The sequence below is a fragment of the Natator depressus genome, chromosome 6 (assembly GCF_965152275.1).
Source record: "Natator depressus isolate rNatDep1 chromosome 6, rNatDep2.hap1, whole genome shotgun sequence".
NCBI lineage: Eukaryota > Metazoa > Chordata > Testudines > Cheloniidae > Natator > Natator depressus.
The window spans coordinates 107,801,065-107,822,286 of record NC_134239.1 but is presented as its reverse complement, the minus strand read 5'-3'; the positions used below and the strand labels follow the sequence as shown (position 1 = coordinate 107,822,286).

The following is a 21,222-nucleotide window of genomic DNA, read 5'->3' as shown; positions in this document are numbered from 1 at the left end:
AGCAATTAAGAATTATACCACATCAATATTCACAAGAAAACACCCATAACATCTTATAGTAGTTACACCTCTTCTGATTAGTATCCTAATAACCTATTTGAAAACTGAACAGCAGACAGGGAAGGCACTATGTGAGTAAATAAAATGAACTACAGATGTCAATTTTCCATGGAAATGTCCCTCAAACTGGCCATATTTAGGTAAGCCAGCTTTTTTGGGCAAGAGGGTGTGTTGGTATTACAATATAATCACCACCAAATGAATATTCAGCAAAAATTAAAACAATATATGAATAGATACCTCCAGTAGCCACGCAATTTCAGTGGACCTTTTGGCTTTCATATGTTGAAAACGTGCCATGTAAAGGTGGATAAAATTATATATATATTTGAATGCTGTTATAAGAATACAAAGAAGAATATTCACAAGCCACCAAAAATACTCTGGATATCTGCAGTAGTTCTCAAGTAACCAAATGGCCCAGAGGATCTTCTAAAGCATTTAATTACATGGTGGAGTGTTTGCAGTCAAAAGTTGCAGCCAACATGAACTAAGCAACTTCCCACACACAGCTGAGCATATTAATGCCTATTAAATCTTGGTGTCATTATCAAGCGTGTTGTCAGGACACAGGTAAGTCTTACCCTGTGAAAATATTACCATGTATGCCTTGGCATCTACCTGAATAAACACAGGAAGAAGAACAAACCTTCCTAACATTTAGTAGTGAACTCCTTAATGACATGGTAGGATGCGGCATAGAGAATTAAGACTTAAAAGCTCACTTTTCAACTATAAAGTAATATCTTCTGAGGGCCTAATTCTGCTTTCATTTACACCACTGCAATCCCACTACAGTCAATGAGATTGCACAGGTGTAAATGACAGTGCAATTTGATCTGTTAGGTGAAGTTTCTCTACCACATAGCCTATGTGCCAGTTACGTCCCAGGTAAGCCCTATTCTGAGGCTCTAAGTGGAACTGGTATCGTAACATTCCAACATGTAACAATTTTCCCTGGGTACCACTGGCACATGTTTTCGCTGTTATTCATTTATTTTATCTTCTACCTGACCCCAGGGTCAATCATTAGACCAATGACAAACAAATTGCTTTAGTAGCCATAGAAATGTACGGTCAATGATGCAGAATGATGGACTAAAGCCAGCAGAGACAGGTAACTATAACTGCCAGTGATGTCATTTCTTAACCACAGGCTCCCATTCTCTCACACACTATCTAAAGCACATCTACCGAGGTTCTACTATTGGGATTGTCCATGTATAGCACTCTCACATCTAAGTAAGGGGCTGTGGAGTCGGTTTCCACACAGTACCATGACTTAGGCTCAGTACAGCTAATGCTTTCCACATTAAGTTGACCATGTCATCTCCATCAGTTAAACTAGACTTCCTAAGCAATCTGCCTGGAACACCTCAAGGGTCTCCCTGTTGGCATAGTACAATGGGATACTTTCTATCCACCCTGGAGCAGCATAGAGAGGGTACAATAAGCCACTAGAGAATTTTGCCATGTATGGGGCAGCACAGGCCCCCTTTGTCTTGGGCACCATCCAGCATGAGGGCATGCTGGGGTGGGAGAGGAAATGGCCAGGGAGCTCTGCACTCAGATTAGTCTAGCCTCACTGTTTCTCAACTATCTCTACTCAAGTCACTCTAAAATGCTGCTGCTAATGCCATCGTCCTCTCTCACACTCACCACGCTCCTCTCTCAGTCCTTCCATTCCTGTCATGCTCTCTAGCCTGCTACGGGCCTCTAAGGATGTCTCTTCACTGTGCAATTAAGCTGGGTGATCAGCACCTGGGTCTGAACACCTGGATTAGCCTAGACCAGTGTTCCCTAGCAAGCATTCCCGTGGCAAAGCCCTACCGAAGTTACTGAATCCTCACTGTTTCTGCATGCACTCATGTGTGTCTGGGGGCATCTCCCCTAATTCTTTGTACTGAGACGCTCTAAGATTCTTGCCCAGTCATTTGCGGGATAACTTCGGGGGGGGGGGGGGTGGGAATTGTGGGAAGGCATTGATGGACTGTCAGCACTTGAATGATTTAGCCTGCATACTCACTACAAAGCGAGCTGGTTCTAGGCCAGTGGTCCCCAAACTTTTTATGCCACGCCCTGTCAGGGTTCCCTCCCCACTCTGAACTTTGGGGTACAGATGTGGGGACCCGCATGAAAGACCCCCTAAACTTATTTCTACCAGCTTAGATTAAAACTTCCCCAAGGCACAAATCCTTTCTTTGTCCTTGGACAGTATTGCTGCCACCACCTAGTGATTTAGACAAACATCCAGGGGAAAGGGCCACTTGGAGTCCCTGTTTCCCCCATATATTCCCCCAAGTCTCTTCACCCCCTTTCCTGGGGAGGCTTGAGAATAATATACTAACCAATTGCCTTTAATAAAAGTACAGACCAGACCCTTTATCTTTAAGACACTAAAATCAATCAGGTTCTTAAAAGAAGAACTTTATTATAAAGAAAAAAGGTAAAAGAAGCACCTCTGTAAAATCAGGATGGAAGGTAATTTTACAGGGTAATAAGATCTAAAACATAGAGGATTCCCCTCTAGGCTCAACTTCAAAGTTCCAAAAACAGGAATAAACCTCCCTCTTAGCATAGGGAAAATTCACAAGCTAAAGCAAAAGATAATGTAACACATTTCCTTGCTTTACTTACAATTTTTGTAATCTTAGATGCTTATTTCAGGTAGGGTTTTAGGAAATTTTTTTTCCTGCCTGGTCTCACTCTCTGTCCCGAGAGAGCACAACAAAGAGAGCACAAACAAACCTCCCCCCCCAGATTTGAAAGTATCTTCTTTCCTTATTGGTCCTTTTGGTCAGGTGCCAACCAGGTTATCTGAGCTTCTTAATCCCTTACAGGTAAAGGAGGAATTTTATGCTACCCTTATCATAGAATATCAGGGTTGGAAGGAACCTCAGGAGGTCATCTAGTCCAACCCCCTGCTCAAAGCAGGACCAATCCCCAACTGTATGTTTATGACCCCCTTAGCTGTATGTTTATGACACGCCGTCTCTTACCTGTAATGTAATCTGTCCGAACCCCTTGCCCCACCTCGGGAGCCGGGGCCAGGAGTGGGGCAGCGGTCAGCATACAAAGCTGGGGCCTCGACTGCTGGAACAGAGCTGGGGGCAGAGCAGGATTGGTGGCACTCACTCCCGGCCCACCATGGGGTCTGGCCCATGCCTCATCATGCCCCCCTGCACATTTCTCTGAAGCCCCCGAGAGGGGTATGCCCCACAGTTTGGGGACCACTGTTCTAGGCCCAGTGAAGGACAGATATGGTTGTAATCCATACTTCCAGGCTCACAGCTCCTCCAAACCAGAGATTTGGCTGTGTGGATGATAGTAATGTTGGGGCTAAAACCCAGGTTAACTGTGCAATGAAGACATGCCCTATTATAGTTGCCTCTCTTATTTTTCCTCCCACCCCCTTCTCCACTGAAACTTTTCCCAAGGAGCCAGTTTTCAATGATGGGAATTGGGATGGGGACAGAGATTTGACCATATATATTTCTAGAGTGGCATCTACAGAATCCCACTAAACAGCTACAAATCTAGAAGCACTCAACAACAAAACAATGAGCAAACAGATCTACAAAACTCAACGTGCTAAAAAAATCTGCCTTGAAAACGGGCCACTTTTAAAAGTCAGTTAAGATTTATACATATAATTTCTGGCCAAACAAAATTTGTTTCTATTTTTGACCTGCTTATTGCATTCCATCCTCTCTTCTTCAAACAAAAATAATCCTATACAACAGTCCCATCTCTTGTTAACCATCACTATCCAAACACTGGAGATTCTTTACTGAAGAGCCATGTAAAGGAAATTGTCCCAGAGCCAAAAATATTCTCTGGTGACAGCCAAGTTTGGAGCAACTCTCCATATAAGGCGATAACTTTAAACAGTACATCTTTTCAAAGTCTTACTAATCGTCGTCACCTAATGAAGAATCATATTGTTTATAAACGTCTGGTTTGCTGATATTACAATAGGGGTGAAATGGGCAGAGTTCAAAGGCTGGTTTCAAATCAAATTGGGCTGGAAGTCCCATAAGATTTCTGGAACCTCCTAGCTGGTGAGACCAGCCTTTCATGCAGTATTTTGGCATTTTTTCCAGCCCGAGCTGATACCAGGAAGTGTATAGGTATACAAAATTAAAACCAAAAGATAACCATTTCCTCTCTCTAGAGCACTGGTCTCCAAACTGTTGGGCATGCCCTAGAACATTTGAGGGGGCATGCAGTAGGGCTCGTGTCAGTCCTCATAGGGAGAGGGAAGGGAGTGTCAACCAGCCCAGCTCCAGCTCCAGCTCCAGCCCCAGCCCCACTCCGCCCCCTGCTCTACCCCAAGCCCAGCTCTGCCCTCATTCCCTCTCTGCTCCCAGGTCAACTCTGCCTCTAGTCCTAGCTCCTCCCGTATACCCAGTTCTGCCCACTTCAGCCCAAGCTCCTCTGCTGAGACAACCATGTAGTAATGGGGGTGGGGGGGGGGTGTTCAGCAGATTTCATTACTGGTAAGGGTTGGGCAGAACAGGAAAAGTTTGGACACCACTGCTCTAGGGAGAGATTTTCAAAGGGATTTAGAAGTACACTGCTCCTAAATCCCTTTAAAAATCTTCACACTGTGTGCTTACAAGCCCCATCATTTTAGTATCTGAGTTTTGATTCATGTTAAATTTTGGGCTAAATTTCAGGTAAGTTCTTTATTTACTCAACATTGGCTCACCCATCTCTAATAACACCAGGACTGCTGTGTCATTTTGCTAATTTATAAATACAATTTAAACTTATCTTTAAGATGTTATTGAGAAGTCCCTCATATGCAAAACTACAGAGCTGCTTTCTACATAACAAACACATACTCTGTCCCAACGTCACACACAACCTATGATAACTATACTTTAAAGATATGCAGAGTTTGATTTTAACAAATGACTCATCCCTGATTTTAAAAAGGTGAAGCTCCACTGATTCCATTCATTTACTCCTGAATTACACCAGTGTGAGATCAAAATCAAGCTCCTTGTCTATGGCCCTGATCTTGCAAAAACTTCATCACATATGCAATTTTACTCAGGTGAGTAGTGCCAACTGGACTACTCATTTAAAATTATGCATGTGCATAAATATTTACAGGGTCAGGCTAAAGTTTCTATAATTTTCTTCATATTTGTAAAGGCCTTAACTAAAATCATATATACAATTTATATTACCACAATTGTACATATTGAGTCTTTCAAATGATACTTTTGGATAAAAATTAATATAATCCTAATTCTATCATTTAAACATTTTTCTATTAAAATATTATTAAATATTGTAAGAAAATTTGCTGTAATTTCTCACATTTGCATGTTCTACTTATAAAATGTATACATATGATTTTTTTTTAAATAGCAATTTTCCTTAATATTGATAAAATCCTAAAGAGGAAAATAAATGGCACTGCACTTCTTGGTGCTATTTGATTAGAAATTCTTCCATTTTTATACTTTAAAATTATCCATGTTCAATAAGTAACCACTCTTGGGGGAAAAAAAATCTCTGCCATTTTCAGATTTATCTTTGCATTTCTGTTGCACTCATCCATATAGTATACATAAGGCCAAATCACCCGTTCATCATAGAAGATAAAAGGAAGTTAAAGGGGAAAAGGTAGGAAAAGCAACATGAAAACTAGGTAAGGGAGCGTATGGTATTGGGTGGAGTGGACCAAAAGAGTGCTGCTGGTGGCTAGTCAGAGGGTATATGCACTTAAATTCCATGGCTAGGGATTATACATCAAGGGAAAGCAATACAATACAGAATCAGGCCATGAGTAATGCATGGAAATCACATCTAAGAGTAAATTAATTACATTAATTCATTAAATATATTAAACTAAGTTAATTAGAATTATTAATTGATGCATTGATTTTAAAAGGGCAGAAGGAATCATTATGTTCATCTACCTGGTCTGACCTCCTGCACAACAGGGAATATAGAATTTCACCCAGTAATTCCTGCATCAAGCCCATAACTTGTGTCTGAACTAGTTCATATCTTTTAGAAAGCTATCCAGTCTTGTTTTAAAGATTTCAAATGATGGAGAATCCACCACGTGCCCTGGTAAAGTGTTTCAATTGTTAACTACCCTCATGGTTAAATACTGCACTTTATTTCCAGTTTGAATTCATCTAGCTTCAACTTCCAGACATTGGATCTGGTTACACGTTTTTCTGTTAGACAGAAAAACCCTTCAGTATCAGACATCATCTTCCTGTATAGATACTTATGGACCATGAAGTCACCTCTAAACCTTCTCTTTGGCTTGGCTTACATGGTTTTAATTAGATCTGTTAGAAATGGATATAGTTCAAATAGCACAATGCCTTAGCATGGATCTCTAGCATGTGTTGATATAAATGCTTATATCGGTACAGTTTAGTACTCTAAATGTAGCCATTGTTAAGATGAACAGATTGAGCTCTCATTATAAGGCATGTTTTCCAGACCTTGAATCATTCTTGTAGTTCTTCTCTGAACCTTTTCCAATTTTCAGTCACAATTATTTCTGTAGGTGACAGGTTTGGGATTGTCTGGAACCAATATGGTACCCGGAGTCCCTGCTGTCTTATATTTTGTTGCCTATAGGTCTGGGACAGCAATTAGCTGCAATACACTCCCATTGTTTCAGGCTCTCTGCACACTGAGGAAGACATCACTACACTGAGTTATACAGCCTTTAAATTGGGAAGGGTATCTTTCCAACCATGAGGGTCAGAAACTTTATTTTTTTTCCAAATGAAAACTTAGATTCTATTGACTCTGTGTAGCCCAGGTGAGCTACATGCAGGACAGATATTTGACACCACTGGACTACAGGAAACTAGGACAAAGGAAATCCTGGAGGAACCCCCAGGAACAGCAACGTTTGTTGATAGTGGTTTTGAGATACAAAAGAATTCATTCCCCAGGCTAGGGTAGAGTTTGGACACTAACTCAGGGTCGGTGTGCTCTGCTGAGTTCAGGTTATGGGCTCAGCCAATTCCCTGTCTACGTGATTTTTCCTCTTGCTTTTTAGCTTTGTTTAGCTTTCATCTTGAGTCTACTGAAGAAATGAGAGACCTGGCAACCGCAAATCTTCATTTCGCAGTCTTTCAATATTTGCAATATCTTGGCTGATATTAATGGGACATTATAATGATGTACTGAAAAAAAATTCTAGAAAAGGATGAATTTATGTCTATTTTAAAAATTAACAGATTACTAATCCATATTTGAAAACATCCTGCACGTTAACAAAACAAAACAAACAACAAAAATGCAATGTACCTGTCTAGGGTTTTTAACAGGGAAAAAAAAAAAGTAACCATAAGGATTCACTTCCTACAGTGAAGTGTGAAAGTCACTTTTCGTATTTATTCAGTCTCTAACCTAATTCTCACCTTATTTACACTCTACTGACTTTCATATCATCACTGCCGATTCTCAGTGGTGCAAGTTCAGAAGTGGGTCCTCCTAATGCACTTTACACGTTTGTCCTATAGTACTCAATTTCATCGAGATTTTGTCCTGCATGCAAAAACTTCCTTCCTATGCAGGTGCCATCTGTGGAGTCGAATTGCAATTCAAATCCATCACATTTCTTCGCTCTGGCCTCAGGGTATTCAAATTTGACCCAACACTCCAACCCTACCTCACTGACATGGAGGTGTACGCCATGCTTCCAAGAGAGAATCACATTTGGACTATGACCTCTAGTAGCTAATGACATTTCTAATAAGCATTTTCAGGGAATCTTCTGCTCTCATTTGCTTGTATAGTCAAAGCAGGATCCTCGCACTCTGAGTTAGCAGGACTGGGCTCTTTCCATACCATCCTCATGTGAGGAATGACCACAGCAGTGAATGGAAGTTCTGCTCACAGAAAATTCACAGGATCAGGCCTAAATTGGATCTATGGCCACACACTTTGGCCAACAAGAGATGGAGACTGAAAGAACAGACTCATATCATGGACAAGATGCCCAAGCGGATATGGAGGGTGTACGTTAAATTAAAAAAAGAAAAAAAGAAGGCATTGTTTTAGCACCTGAGCTTAGAAGTCTTGTATATGTTTATACATCTGATGCCTTTCATATTGGTTAATCAATCTGACCTCTGAATTAAATTAGTAATTAAATAAATATTCATTGACTACACATGCCAGAGTTTGACCTTACTGCTAGAGTGTTTCAATAAAGCATTTGGGACATATTTGTATATAGAATCTACAATGACTGGCTTTTCTCACTGGTGCCCATACAAGCAGTGGCAGAAAGGTTTCCATCACCTGATGAAACATCAGCAGAATACATTGCCTGGGAATGGAGCCAAGATCTGTGGCTTTCCAGCAATTGTTACAAAGGATTTTATTTACTCAAAACAATCTGTGACCTGACAGGGTCTCAAGTAGGCATCTAAAAATTGATGTTACCCAAAAATCACTAGCTCCTTTTGAAGATGTAGGCCTTGAGCCCTAAGCAGTAAGAACAATTCTTTCCATGTACCCTCCTTACAGAATGAAAGCAGTGTTAAAAATCCATCAGTAACACAACCAGTATTCAACACAGATTTCATACTTTGAGGTACTGACTGACTAACTGTATGATGCTAAACCAAAAAATAGTATTCATATTGCAGACCTTTCAACATAGGTGCTTCATCGTTTGAGGCAAGTCACAATATGCATTTTTCCCTTTGTGAACTGGTTTCCATCTTCTCCAGTTCAGTGTCTAGTTCTGAAACTTTCTCCTGTGCTATTTCTGTAATGCTCACAAGCTTTCACACTACATAATTTTAAAACAATGGGTTGTTGGATTTTTTTTTTCTGTTTCCAGCACAGACGTGTAATTACATTTGGTTATACAATTCTGCCAATAGTTTTTGTTTATCAGCTCAGGACAGAAAAACAAGCAAATCTTATTTACATTGGGTGGATGGACATTGTAAAGTTTAGATCTGAACTTTTAATTAAATCAAAAACAAAGTTTAAACTTTTGACAAGAACGAGGCAGGGTCCTCAGCTACTTAACTGCCTTCTTTGAAATTACTGGTGTGTCACTCCACCAAATTCAGAGACAATGGGTCAAGTTTTGCCCTGACTTACATCCTGAAGTCGATGGGATTTCATAGGGTGTAAGGTCAGAAAATGGTCCTCTGTACCCTCCCATATCATTCAGAGAAGCACTGACTTTCTGTGGTTAGGCTGGAAGACCATTAATTGGGAGAAATCCAATCCCTTTGGCTTTTGCCCTTTTAGTATCTTAAGAGAGTCAGTGTGAAGAGAAATATAGCAGAGTCAAAAACACCAGAGGCTTTTGAATGGATCCTTAAAAATCTTTTTATTTACTTATTATTTTTTGTTTTATTTTCTCTGGAGTCTGGACCTTGACTATGCTTTGATTAAGAAATTTCAACCTTGATAAAAAAGAATTGACTACCCCTGCTTTAGGACAAGGGAAAGGCCACCTGGCTCAACACAAGCAACCTATTTTGGTGTCTCTTAATTCCATCTTCTTGTTTTTTATGACACATTTCAAGCACTTCTTTGTCAAGAAACAAATCTAGGGGACTTGAACTTAGGACAGATCCATGACCCCAACTGTGCTTCTCATCCTCAGCCAGTGAAGCAGCTCCCCTGTAGCTGGGTAACTTAGAGCAGTTTTGAAGCTGGCCCAGAATCAGGCCATTTCCCCGCCCCCACCTTACTCCTCCTGTTGGTCTGGCTTTGCACAGGGTTCTTTGGAGCTAGTAAGCTCCAACTTGCCACCCAGTGACCTGCTAACAGTCATCAGAATAGGCACTGAACTCTGACAGAGGACCCCAGTCCTAGAAACTGATTGGCAGAAGGCTGGGCATCCTGATGGGTTTAGAAGCTGTGAACCAAGCACAGGAACAGGAAGCTGTCCATGCAACTGGGTTCTCCCTGCTTTGGGCTACTTCCCCTGAGATACCAGCACCTACTGCCTGCTTCTGATCTCCTGGTAACCTAACCCTGCCTGCTCCTGACACCTACCCTTGTTTACCCTCTGGCCTGTCTCGGACTCTGACCTCCTGCTATCGGACCTGGCCTGACCCCTGACTCCTGCTGTGACCACTAGGTCAGATTGCCCATTGCCCAGTCCTGACATCCCTCCTCATTCACTTCTGTCAGGCCTAGAGACTCTCAGTCTCCACTGTACCACAACTAGTTCCTTCCTCAAATCTATTATATTATATATTTTAAAAGCAACTAATTAGAAATCCACGATGCAACCTTTTGTTTCTTATTCACTGCAAGAAACAACATCTCGCAAGGGAGATATCCAGCTCCTTTCATTTATTGCTTCTGATCTTTTGTCCATTTGTTATGATTTTGCTCTAATTCCAGATTGTAATCCTCTCAGAACACCTTGTAAAGCACCATACATACCCAAGACGCAGTATAAATAACAAACAACTAATACATTCCAAGGACCATGGAGCAGGAGTAGTCACATATACCCATGAGGTTGACTTTGGGCAACAATGTCTTGGATGTACAAGAAACAAGGTGTACATGCAGGGTATATGTTTATCTCATTGTGGAATTAGTTCAGATACCAGCGAATGGCCAGGACCTATGGACAACATGAAAATACAATTCAGAGTGAGTCCTGTATATTAGCTGAGAGATAACTGCTGCACACAAAGAAGGAATAGGATAAACATAGTCTTCTTCTCTGTAGAGTATAGGATTTCCCTTACTGTGTCATGTTCTTTAAAATTCAGAGAGGAAAATATTTGTTGCTGTTTTGTTTTTTAATCCAGGTACATTAAGATCAGGACAGTATTTTCATCTCCTGTATTAGGCCCCAATCTTGCACTGAACTCATTGACATTAATTAAACTTCCCACACTAGTAAGCTTAAGCATGTGTGTAGGGGTCTTAATGCCTGGCATCAGCCAGCCTCATTTCTGCCTCCAATCTTTTACCTTGTTGGGGCAGCTGTTAAGATCAGCAAGGATGGTCAGGAGTTGCAGGCTCCAGGATCCAGACTCCAGCAGAGCCCAAATCTGGCAAGGTCTTGAAAAGAGAGAAAGATGTGGTTTGGCTTGGCTGCTGGTGATTCGATGTCTTATATACTATCATGGTGTCTCTGTACCACCCCTCATAGGTACTTTTGCAGTAATGGTAGGTTTAATATTCTACATCCCAGCACTCTGGTCAGGGGGACAGATGCTGCTCGAGTCCAGCGAGCAGCTCAGACTCCAGAAAGCCTCTTCGCTCTCCCATTTGGCTGAATACATATTGCTCTTGAATCCAGTACATACGCTTAATCCCTTTTGACTTCAATGGGAGTTTTATACACGTATCCTAGGGCACAGCTTGGCTCTTAATCTGTATCTGACACTCATCTCCACTCTGTTATAGCTGCCTGCACACATCTCTGCTCTCTAAGCTCTCTCTTTTTTTTCTCCTCTTCCTTTTTAATTAAAACAATTGTTTTAAATGCTGCCTTAAGATGTTTACTCCATATGAAAAAGTTTTATCTGGGAAGCAAGGGAAGTTTGGCATGTTGATAATCTTCCACTCACAAACAGGTGTGATCAAGAAAAAAGTTTCAAGCCGCGAACCAAAAAGGAGTGAACTATTCGACTTAGGACAACAGCTGATTTTTGTACCTTGCTTTCCTCAGCCTGCATGCAAAGCCCATTAGTTTGAAAACAGCCAGTGCACTGGTTTAAAAGTTTGCTTTCAGTCCATTGCAAGAGGAGAGAAAGGGAAAATACTTACTGCTATACAAGGTTACTGAGGCAGAGTTAGGGCTATTTCTGTAACAGCCTACAAAACAGCATTTCAGATGCAGTAATGATCCTGAAGTTCTATACTTAAGAGAAGCTACCCAACCTTTCTGTCTGTGCTTGAATAAATGGACAGTTCTTATTTTGGGGAAAATGTAACAGCAACAAATACGGCAAAAAGAAAGCGACTCTGTATCCAGGCCACTGTATAAAACGCTAAAGAAAAAGTAAATCTATCCCATTTGGTGCATTTGTGACAGGCCAAATCCTGTTTGCTTTACTTACTTGGCTGGGTTACAGGCGCTACAATGAGATTAGCTGAATGAGGAAAGCAAGCATGACTTATTTAGTGGCCCATCAACTTTTGTTTCTTAAGAAAATGATTGCTGAGATCAGAAGTTCATCTGTATCAACCCAGAAGATGCCATCAATTGACAGAGATTAGCATATAAACAAATTGCAACTTTCAACTTTCATAATACAATAAAATTACAATAGGTTACTAAAATTACGCCATCACGTTATGAGATAATTTTAGTCTGTGCTAAAGCTCCTACTTACTGAAACAGATATTAACCAAAAATGACTGAACAAAAAAACCACTTATTTCTGTATCAGATACAATATTTGCACTTTTATTCATTTATACTGTATATTGTGACAATTCCCAAAGGTCCCAGTCAGGATTGGGGCCCAATTGTCCCAGTTGCTATACACACATGCCCACACAGGGAGCGCTGTTATTGCCCAACAATTTAAAAAAAGGTAAGAGGGAAAAGGGGAGAGCACGCCATTAAAAGGTATTTAAGACAACCTGTGCTAGCTCTGCTCTTATTAGTGTGATAAAAATAGTACGGTAGCTGAGGTAGCCTGAGCGGCAGCTCGGGCTAGCCACCTGACTATGTATTCAGGGGTCCGGGTGGGTACTTACTCGGGGGTGGAGGGGGCGAGCCTGAGCTACCACCTGGGCTACCTTGGCTACCTTACTATTTGTAGTGCACTAGTACCTGCACCAACTCTGGTTGAACTATTATTTTTAGCACGCTAATAAAAGCGGAGCTGACACAGGTACGTCTGTGTGAACTGGGAATCACATCTCCCAGCTCAAGTGCAGACATACCCGGAGTTCCATTTCATTCTCTTTTATGTCTGTTCGTTATTGGAGCAGTGGTGGGGTAGTTAACAGATGCGTGAGAGTCAGGGAAAGAAAGGAATAGAGGCACTGATGAGGAGGGAGGGAAGAGCACATGGGAGAAGGAAGGATACATAGAGAGAGGTGCATGGAGTACAGGGAATACATATTGTAATACTTAGCATTTGTATCTTTTCATCCTCAAAGTGCTTCCACTCTAGCAAAGCAAATAAGCACTTCAATGGGATTACTTGTGTGCTTGAAATTAAGCACGTGCTTAAATCCTTTGCTGGATTGGGACCTAACTAATACATCTTAACACCTCATCGGGTAGGTACTATCATCCTCATTCTGCAAATAGGGTAGTGGAGCCAAAGTAGTTAAATGATTAAATTGCTGCAGACCACCATGAGTCTGTATGTGTTCACTACAGAGTTAATCCAGGTGATCAGCACCCAGGTCTCAAAGCTTGGGTTAGCCTAGCCGGGGTCTGAACAGCCACAATGGAAAGCCATACCCAAGTTACAGTGTCCTCACAGGTGCTGCACTCCCCTGGGTGGGTTGCTAGGATTTCTGGGGACGTATCCCATGGTTCTGGGTGCTGCAGTAAGCTGAGCAGCATTATTTCCAAGTAAACGGTGGGTGAATGAGTCTGCCCTTCTGATCATAAAGGGGAAACTGTGGGAAGGTACTGGAAGTCTATCAACATTCAAGTGATGTAGCTTACGTCTTCACTGCACGAAAGCAGCATCTGAAGCAGCATACTCCCAGCTGGGCCAGTTAGCCCTGGCGTAAAGCACCACTACACTTAGAGTAGAGGGCTGGGTGAGTGGACAAGAGAAGGGTTTGGGCCAGCATCCAAGCAACAGAAGTGAAGACATACTCTGTAGTGAACACATACAGTCAGTGTCAGCACTGGGAACAGAACTCATGAGTTCCTGGCTCCCCGGCCTCTTCTCAAATCAGGGTTGCATGAAATATTCAGTGAAATCTGAAAGCTTTGCAATTTGTTACGATTTCAATCAGCTGTAGCAGAACACTGAAACGTTGAAGTTTTTTGCTTGAGGGGTCATTTTGCTGGCAGGGGGTTTACATGGGTATTTTGAGGGAGGATTTGCCTCTTAATCCCTCTTTGGCAAAACTTTACTGTTTTCATAATTTTGAATTTCATATGGGTTAGGATCGATTTTTGAGACTCAATCTATAAAAATCTGAATGTTTGCATTTTGATGTGAACACTCCATTGTGAAAAATCTGGTGGTGGCAAAATTGTCTCTCATCAAAAACTTAAATGTTTGCAATTTCACACAGCCTGACTCAGTTTACTAGGTCATGCCTCTGTTCCTATGAGAACTGTGCTTTTATTAGTATGCAACTCGAAAACTTCAGCAGGGGAGTGGAGGAGGGGAGCTTTGTCAATGAATAGCTTAGACACATCTCTGTGGAGCTCTGAGTTAGAGTGGAGATAGCAACTGCCCTCATTATTACGCATTAAATCAGAAGAGCAGATGAAATGGAAGCCTTGGATTACCGCTGATGAAATCTGCCTAGGGGTAAGAGTACAGATAAGAAGTATTTATTTACCTAACTGTGTCAGCCCAGACAAAGAAATTATGACAGTTACTTCAACTTTCCCTCAGTACCTTGAGAGCCAAGGTTTGGGGTGAATAAGAGAAGATTTATGGATCACTGGCAGCTCTGAAATGAGTGAAAAGAAAATACAGAACATCTTTTAAAACTCAAACTACTTCTACAGGAATAAAGCCAATGCTTAAATGAGTGGAGATCATGGAAATCAGATTGATGAAGACTGACACCATGGTTTTCTACATTTTCTAAAGCTCTGATCAAAGGAAATAAAACAGCAGATTGGAGAGCTGAATATTTATCTTCAGGTCCAGATTCAGGCAGGAAACATGAGGTTGTTACTAGGATCTCCTCGGATACAAGAAATCCATACTTGAGTTAATTAATTTAATTTGTGGGCTCAACATTAAGGAAAATCCATTTAATTTGGAAGTTTAATAAATTCCCTCAATACTTCAAACCTAAGACAAAAAGGAGGCTCAATACTGTTTATCACATGCAATGGCCAGCACACAGAAAGAGTACTGAGAGCAGCAAGCAAGAAGGCAAGAAATGGCAAAATAGCTAAATGGCAAGGTTCAAGAGGTTTTTTTGAGCCAAACAAGTATCCTTTCAAAAATGGAAATCTAACCCTAGTGAAGGGAATAGAAAGGAGCATCAGCTATGATGGGCAAGGTGCAAAATGAAAATTAGGAGGGCCAAGGTAGAAACTGAAGAACAAATAGTCAAAGATATAACAACAAACAATGAGAAATCCCTTAAATATATCAGAAGCAGGAAACCTGCAAGAGAACCAGGCAGTCTACTGGACCACCAGGGAGTGATTCTAGGAATGACAAAACCAATGAGACCTATTTCACTAGCAAGGAAACCAGCTGAAGCACTAAACTAAATATAGAATTATATAACACCTAGGTGATCCTGACGTGATTTGGACTAAATCAGCAGAGTGTCTGCAAAGGAGAACCATGTCTTTCTAGCCTACTAGAATTCTTTGAGCATGTCAACTAAGTAGAAAATAATGGAGAGCAGGTTGATAAAATGTACTTCCCCTTGATAAGGTCCCTCACAGGAGGCTATTAAGGAAAATTAAATATCACAAAGGTAGAGAGGTACTTGTAATGTCATGGAACAAAAACTAAGAGGCAGAAAACCACAGAAGAGGAGTAAACAGTCAACTTTCATTGTGGCACAGTATTAACTGTGAGGTGTGCCAAGGTTCTGTGCCAGGGCCAGTGTTGTTTAACATGTTCATTCATGATCTGGGAAAGGTTATAGCAGGGAAGTGGCGAATTCTGCACAACTGACATAACATTATTTAAGGGTTCAGAGTAAGAGCCGTGTTAGTCTGTATTCGCAAAAAGAAAAGGAGTACTTGTGTACGCTCAGGTGCCAGAAGTACTCCTTTTCTTTTTGATAACATTATTTAAGTTAGTCAAAACTAGAGAAAACTGTGATGAACTCCAGAGGGACTAAATAAAGCCAAGTCAACAGGTAACATGATGGCAGATGAAATTCAATATTAATAAATGCAAAGCAGTGAACAAATAGAAGGAATAATTTTAACCATTGATACATAATCTACATTAACTAACAACGCCAAATGAGCCAGGGGCAGCTCTACTAAAACCACTGCAAAGTAAGCAACAGCAGTCAAAAAAAAAATGTTACAATGTGTAAGGAATGTAATGAAATATGACAATGGCAGGATGTACATCAGTGGTATACCCTCACTTGGAGCAGTGTTCAGTTCTGGACATGCTATCTCAAAAAAGGATATAGCAGAAATAGGAATTCAGAGACAAGTGATGTAAATAATTAGTAATATGGGGGGGAGGAACCTCCATGTGAAGAGAGATTAAATACTTCCAGTCTTTTCAGTTCAGAGAAGAGATGAAAAAGAGGAATCAGCATAGAAAAGGCATAACAGACTCTTTTGCTCATCCTTACTCTTAATAAGAGAACATTCTATTAAACTGTAAGGCAGCAAATCTAAAACTAATAAAAAGGAAATACTACTGCTTACCACCCACCCACCCTCTTAATTAGTCTGTGGAACTCATTTATCACAAGACATCATTGAAGCAAAAACCTCAGTAGGACTCAAAAAACAAAGGGACGTTTATATAGACAATGAGAACAACACAGTTACAGTATATAGGATTAAAACAAAGTTTGGAAAGGCTACAAGCTTCATGCTTCAGGGGTTAAGTCAATTACTAACTGATAGGGATAGAAAAAACTTCCTCTACAGGCAGGTTGTTACATGATTACCCACTTGGGGGTTTTTTTGCTCCTTCCTCTGAAGCACACGGTACTAGCCACTGACAGAGACAATATACTGGACTAGACGGACCTGTTGGTCTGATCAAATAAGGCAATTAAAAATGAGGTGATATACAAAAACCAGCATACTCTCCTGTCATAAATAGAAAGGGAAGGGTAAACCCCTTTAAAATCCCTCCTGGCCAGAGGAAATCTCCTCTCACCTGTAAAGGGTTAAGAAGCTAAAGGTAACCTCGCTGGCACCTGACCAAAATGACCAATGAGGAGACAAGATACTTTCAAAAGCTGGTAGGAGGGAGAGAAACAAAGGGTTTGTGTGTCTGTCTACATTTTGTTTTTGCCGGCGATAGACCAGGAATGAAGCCTTAGAACTTTTAGTAAGTAATCTAGCTAGGTATGTGTTAGATTATGATTTCTTTAAATGGCTGAGAAAAGAATTGTGCTGAATAGAATAACTATTTCTGTCTGTGTATCTTTTTTGTAACTTAAGGTTTTTGCCTAGAGGGGTTCTCTATGTTTTGAATCTAATTACCCTGTAAGGTATTTACCATCCTGATTTTACAGGGGGGATTTCTTATTTCTAATTCTATTTTTATTAAAAGTCTTCTTGTAAGAAAACTGAATGCTTTTTCATTGTTCTCAGATCCAGGGGTTTGGGTCTGTGGTCACCTATGCAAATTGGTGAGGCTTTTTATCCAACATTTCCCAGGAAAGGGAGGGTGCAAGTGTTGGGAGGATTGTTCATTGTTCTTAAGATCCAAGGGTCTGGGTCTGTAGTCACCTTGGCAAATTGGTGAGGCTTTTTACCAAACCTTGTCCAGGAAGTAGGGTGTAAGGTTTTTGGGAAGTATTTTGGGGGGGAAAGACGTGTCCAAACAGCTCTTCCCCAGTAACCAGTATTTGTTTGGTGATGGTAGCGGCCAATCCAAGGACAAAAGGGTGGAATATTTTGTACCTTGGGGAAGTTTTGACCTAAGCTGGTAAAGATAAGCTTAGGAGGTTTTTCATGCAGGTCCCCACATCTGTACCCTAGAGTTCAGAGTGGGGGAGGAACCTTGACATCTCCTTTTCTGTGATTATAATCCTGATTATGTGGGCAAAACAGAAAGGAATTTAGAGCAAATAAATAAAGCAAACACTAAAACTAAGCTGCAGATACAGCTCTCTTTACATCAAACTAAAAGTGCTGGCCACTATATATATGCTGCCACATGAACTGCTAAATGAGTAGAAATGAGAAGGCAATAAGGTAATTGAAATGCTGGGTTTATTGCAACACTGTCAAGACTTTGCTCAGGTAAATCTTCAATCAAAACTATTGGATTAAAAAGCTCATGATGCATGCTGTTACTACTGTACATGGTTACTGTATGCATATTTGGTTCGGTTTGTCCCACGGCAGTGGGTTGGTTTCATCCCTTCAGATTAGGGATGCACACAGATAGAGCCCTGTGAGATTTTTGTGTGTGTATGTAATTTTTTTGTTTTATTTTTAGGAATTTCATGTTGTTTTATCTTTTTTAATCGCGGGTGACGTTGGGGGCTGGGTTCTGCCCTGGAGCATAGGATGCCCTGGGGGAGGGGGAGAGGAAGAGGGAAGGGTTGGATCCTGCCCCTGGCAGGGGTGGGAGAACCAGGGGTGGGGAGGGAGTGAGACTTCAGTCACCAGGTTGCAATGCCGCTCACTCAAATTTGGCCCCGCTGCCCCTCCATCATGACAAGGGGATGGCCAGGACACAAGTGAATGGCCCTGTAACCAGGAGCCATCACTGCAGGGTGAGTTTTTTTGTTTTGTACGTCACTTCGTTTTATTTTGTGTTATTTCACTTTGGTGACAAACACAAAGCTCTATACCTAGATATGGCATCTTCCTGGGATTTTTTTTTTCTTTTTTTTTTTTTTTTTAAAAGTAGGCGACTCAGCACAAGCCGGCACCACTTCTGCAACAGAAGTCTGGAGAGATTCATAGATTTTTTTTAAGGCCAGAAGAGACCCATTAGATCATCTAGTCTGACCTCCTGTCTAATGCAGGCCATAGAATTTCACCCAGTTACCTCTGCATTGAAGTGAATGTACTTTAGTCAAGCACACGTTGTCTTCCAGAAAGGCATCCAGTCTTGTTTTGAGGACTTCGAGAGGTGTAGAGTTTACCACTTCCCTCAGTAATTTGTTCCAATGGCTATATCACCCTCACAGTTAAAAAGGAGGGGCAGCTTCTCAGTGCCCATTTTTCGATAAAACGAATTACATAGGTTGAGGGCGAGCCCTCTCAACTTGTGTATAGCTCGTAGCCGTGTGTACAGTGGTATGATCGAGGTGGACATAAGTTAGCTACTTGGGAGGGTAAAGGTGAAAAACTGCTCTACAGACCCACCCCAAAATACAATGGCCAGCTCCATGTATTTCTTGTGGATGCCTCTCAAACACAAGGAGGTGTTTTATAAGCCATACTGAAGATTAACAAATCGGCAGAAAACTATACAAAGATTGCCAGAACATGAAGAGATTGTGTTTATAGATGTATTTCTGTAAAATGATAGAACTGCATAATGCTTGCAAAAATAAATAAAATCTGCTACTAAAAAAACTAGCAATATTCATTGTACAGCGGGAGGTAATATTTCTGCACGTTTAAGTACTGAATAAGTAATAATACGTTGCACTTATATAGCATCTATCTTTGGAGGATCTCAAAGCACTTTTATAAGACAGTGAGAAAATAAGTTATAATAGGTCAGCCATAATATATGGCATGTTCTCTATTCATACATTATGTTCTAGATTATCTCTTTGGAATAAGACAAAACTGAGGACACAAAGGAAAAATTAAAATATACAGTCAAATTTTTTACTTCAAACTGAGAAACATTTCATTTCAGTGCAAAGAAAGGTACTGTAATCTATTCACCATTGAAAAGCAATATAAATAAAAACACATGTATAGAAAGATTCTTGAAGGTTTTTATTAAATGATTGCAGTCTGTCAGGATCTCTTGGAGTAATACAACCTACATTTATTAGAGGAGAATTTTATACCTAAATACATTTTAAGTGGGTTCTCTTTCCCTTCTGAGGAGGGAAGAATAAAGTAAGTTAGATAGAACCTGCCAGTAAATGTGTATATATTGGATTTAACCAATTCAGTATTTATTCTAATATCCATGGTATGTATCCATGTCCAAATATGATTGGTGTCTTTTGGATACAATGTATCAACAATGGACACCTTTAAAAATACAAAATCAAATTACCCACTTAAGGTGGCAAAACAAATTTCTCCCCAAAAGAAAAAAAAAGTTTTAAAGAGACTATTTGAAGCATGCTATAGCTGCATATAATGAGTGCCCTATGGGGGAAAAAAGTTTTTAAAATTCTATTGTCTTTCTTATGAGCAATACAAAACAAAAGTCTTCCAAGTCACCAAAGACACAGAAGACAATTTGGTCTTTGATTGTGATTCCCATTCCTGAGACAAGCCATAGTGCTTTAATAAATAAAGGAGATGGTGAAGCAGAAGGAATCAACAATATTATACAGTGGGATGGGGAAACAGTGGAAGCCACATTGCTTTGAGACACTTAAAACCAGACTGAACTCCTGCACTGCTTGGGGGGAGGGGAATCACGGTCTAGAAATAGATGACCTCTTCCTTCCAGCTCTGTTCTGATTACATGAAATCTATGTTCTCTGCTCCTAAGAGTCATGATAGCCAAACTGCCCTGGAAAAACCTACAGCTCCCCCTGTTAGAGGAAGATCTTTGCATGATCAGGAAGGATCTACACTGAAATCTTTCAAGGGTACACTTTCTCTGCTCCCCTGAAGCTCTTTTACAATCTTACATGCTGGTCTGCAGCCCAGAGGGCAAGGGAAGATGAGCCTCGGCAGAAGCTGGAGTGTTGCTACCCAAACAACATCAGCGTTGGAGATTCCCGGCGCTCTGCTGCTGCACTATTTTCAAACCCGCCTGCAGCCTTTTATAACCATGGACATAATCTGTCCCACGGATTTAAAGTAATGACAGTCAAACCTGCCAAAGATGTCACCACCCACTAGTATTATCCATCCGGGGAAGGACAAGGAGGCGCAGCGCTGCTTAACCTCCTCCCCCTGTGCAGAAATCCCCCCCTTCCCTCCAAAGGGCAGCAAATTACACCAGTCCTTGAGAGACAGACAGCTAACCCAAAATCGCCCACGGGAAATCCACCCCCAAACTCGGCGGGGGGGAGCTGAGGGGGTCCCCTCCCCCTGCACAAACACCGAGCCAAGCAAGTGCAGCGCGAGTGAGAGCAACTGTGTTACCCTGGGGAGGGGCTGTCTGGGAGTGAGGATGGGGAGGATCCAGGGGACCCCCGCCCCATTATTCTTGCCCGGCTCCAATCGCCCCA

The 21,222-nt window shown here is 41.1% G+C and overlaps 1 protein-coding gene across 2 annotated transcripts in view; it reads right to left on the bottom strand.

Moving 5' to 3' along the window:
- The window catches only part of EVL (Enah/Vasp-like), a 215,819-nt gene that overhangs the window by 193,521 nt on the left and 1,076 nt on the right, over window positions 1-21,222 (bottom strand). The gene's annotated exons all lie outside the window — the stretch shown is intronic.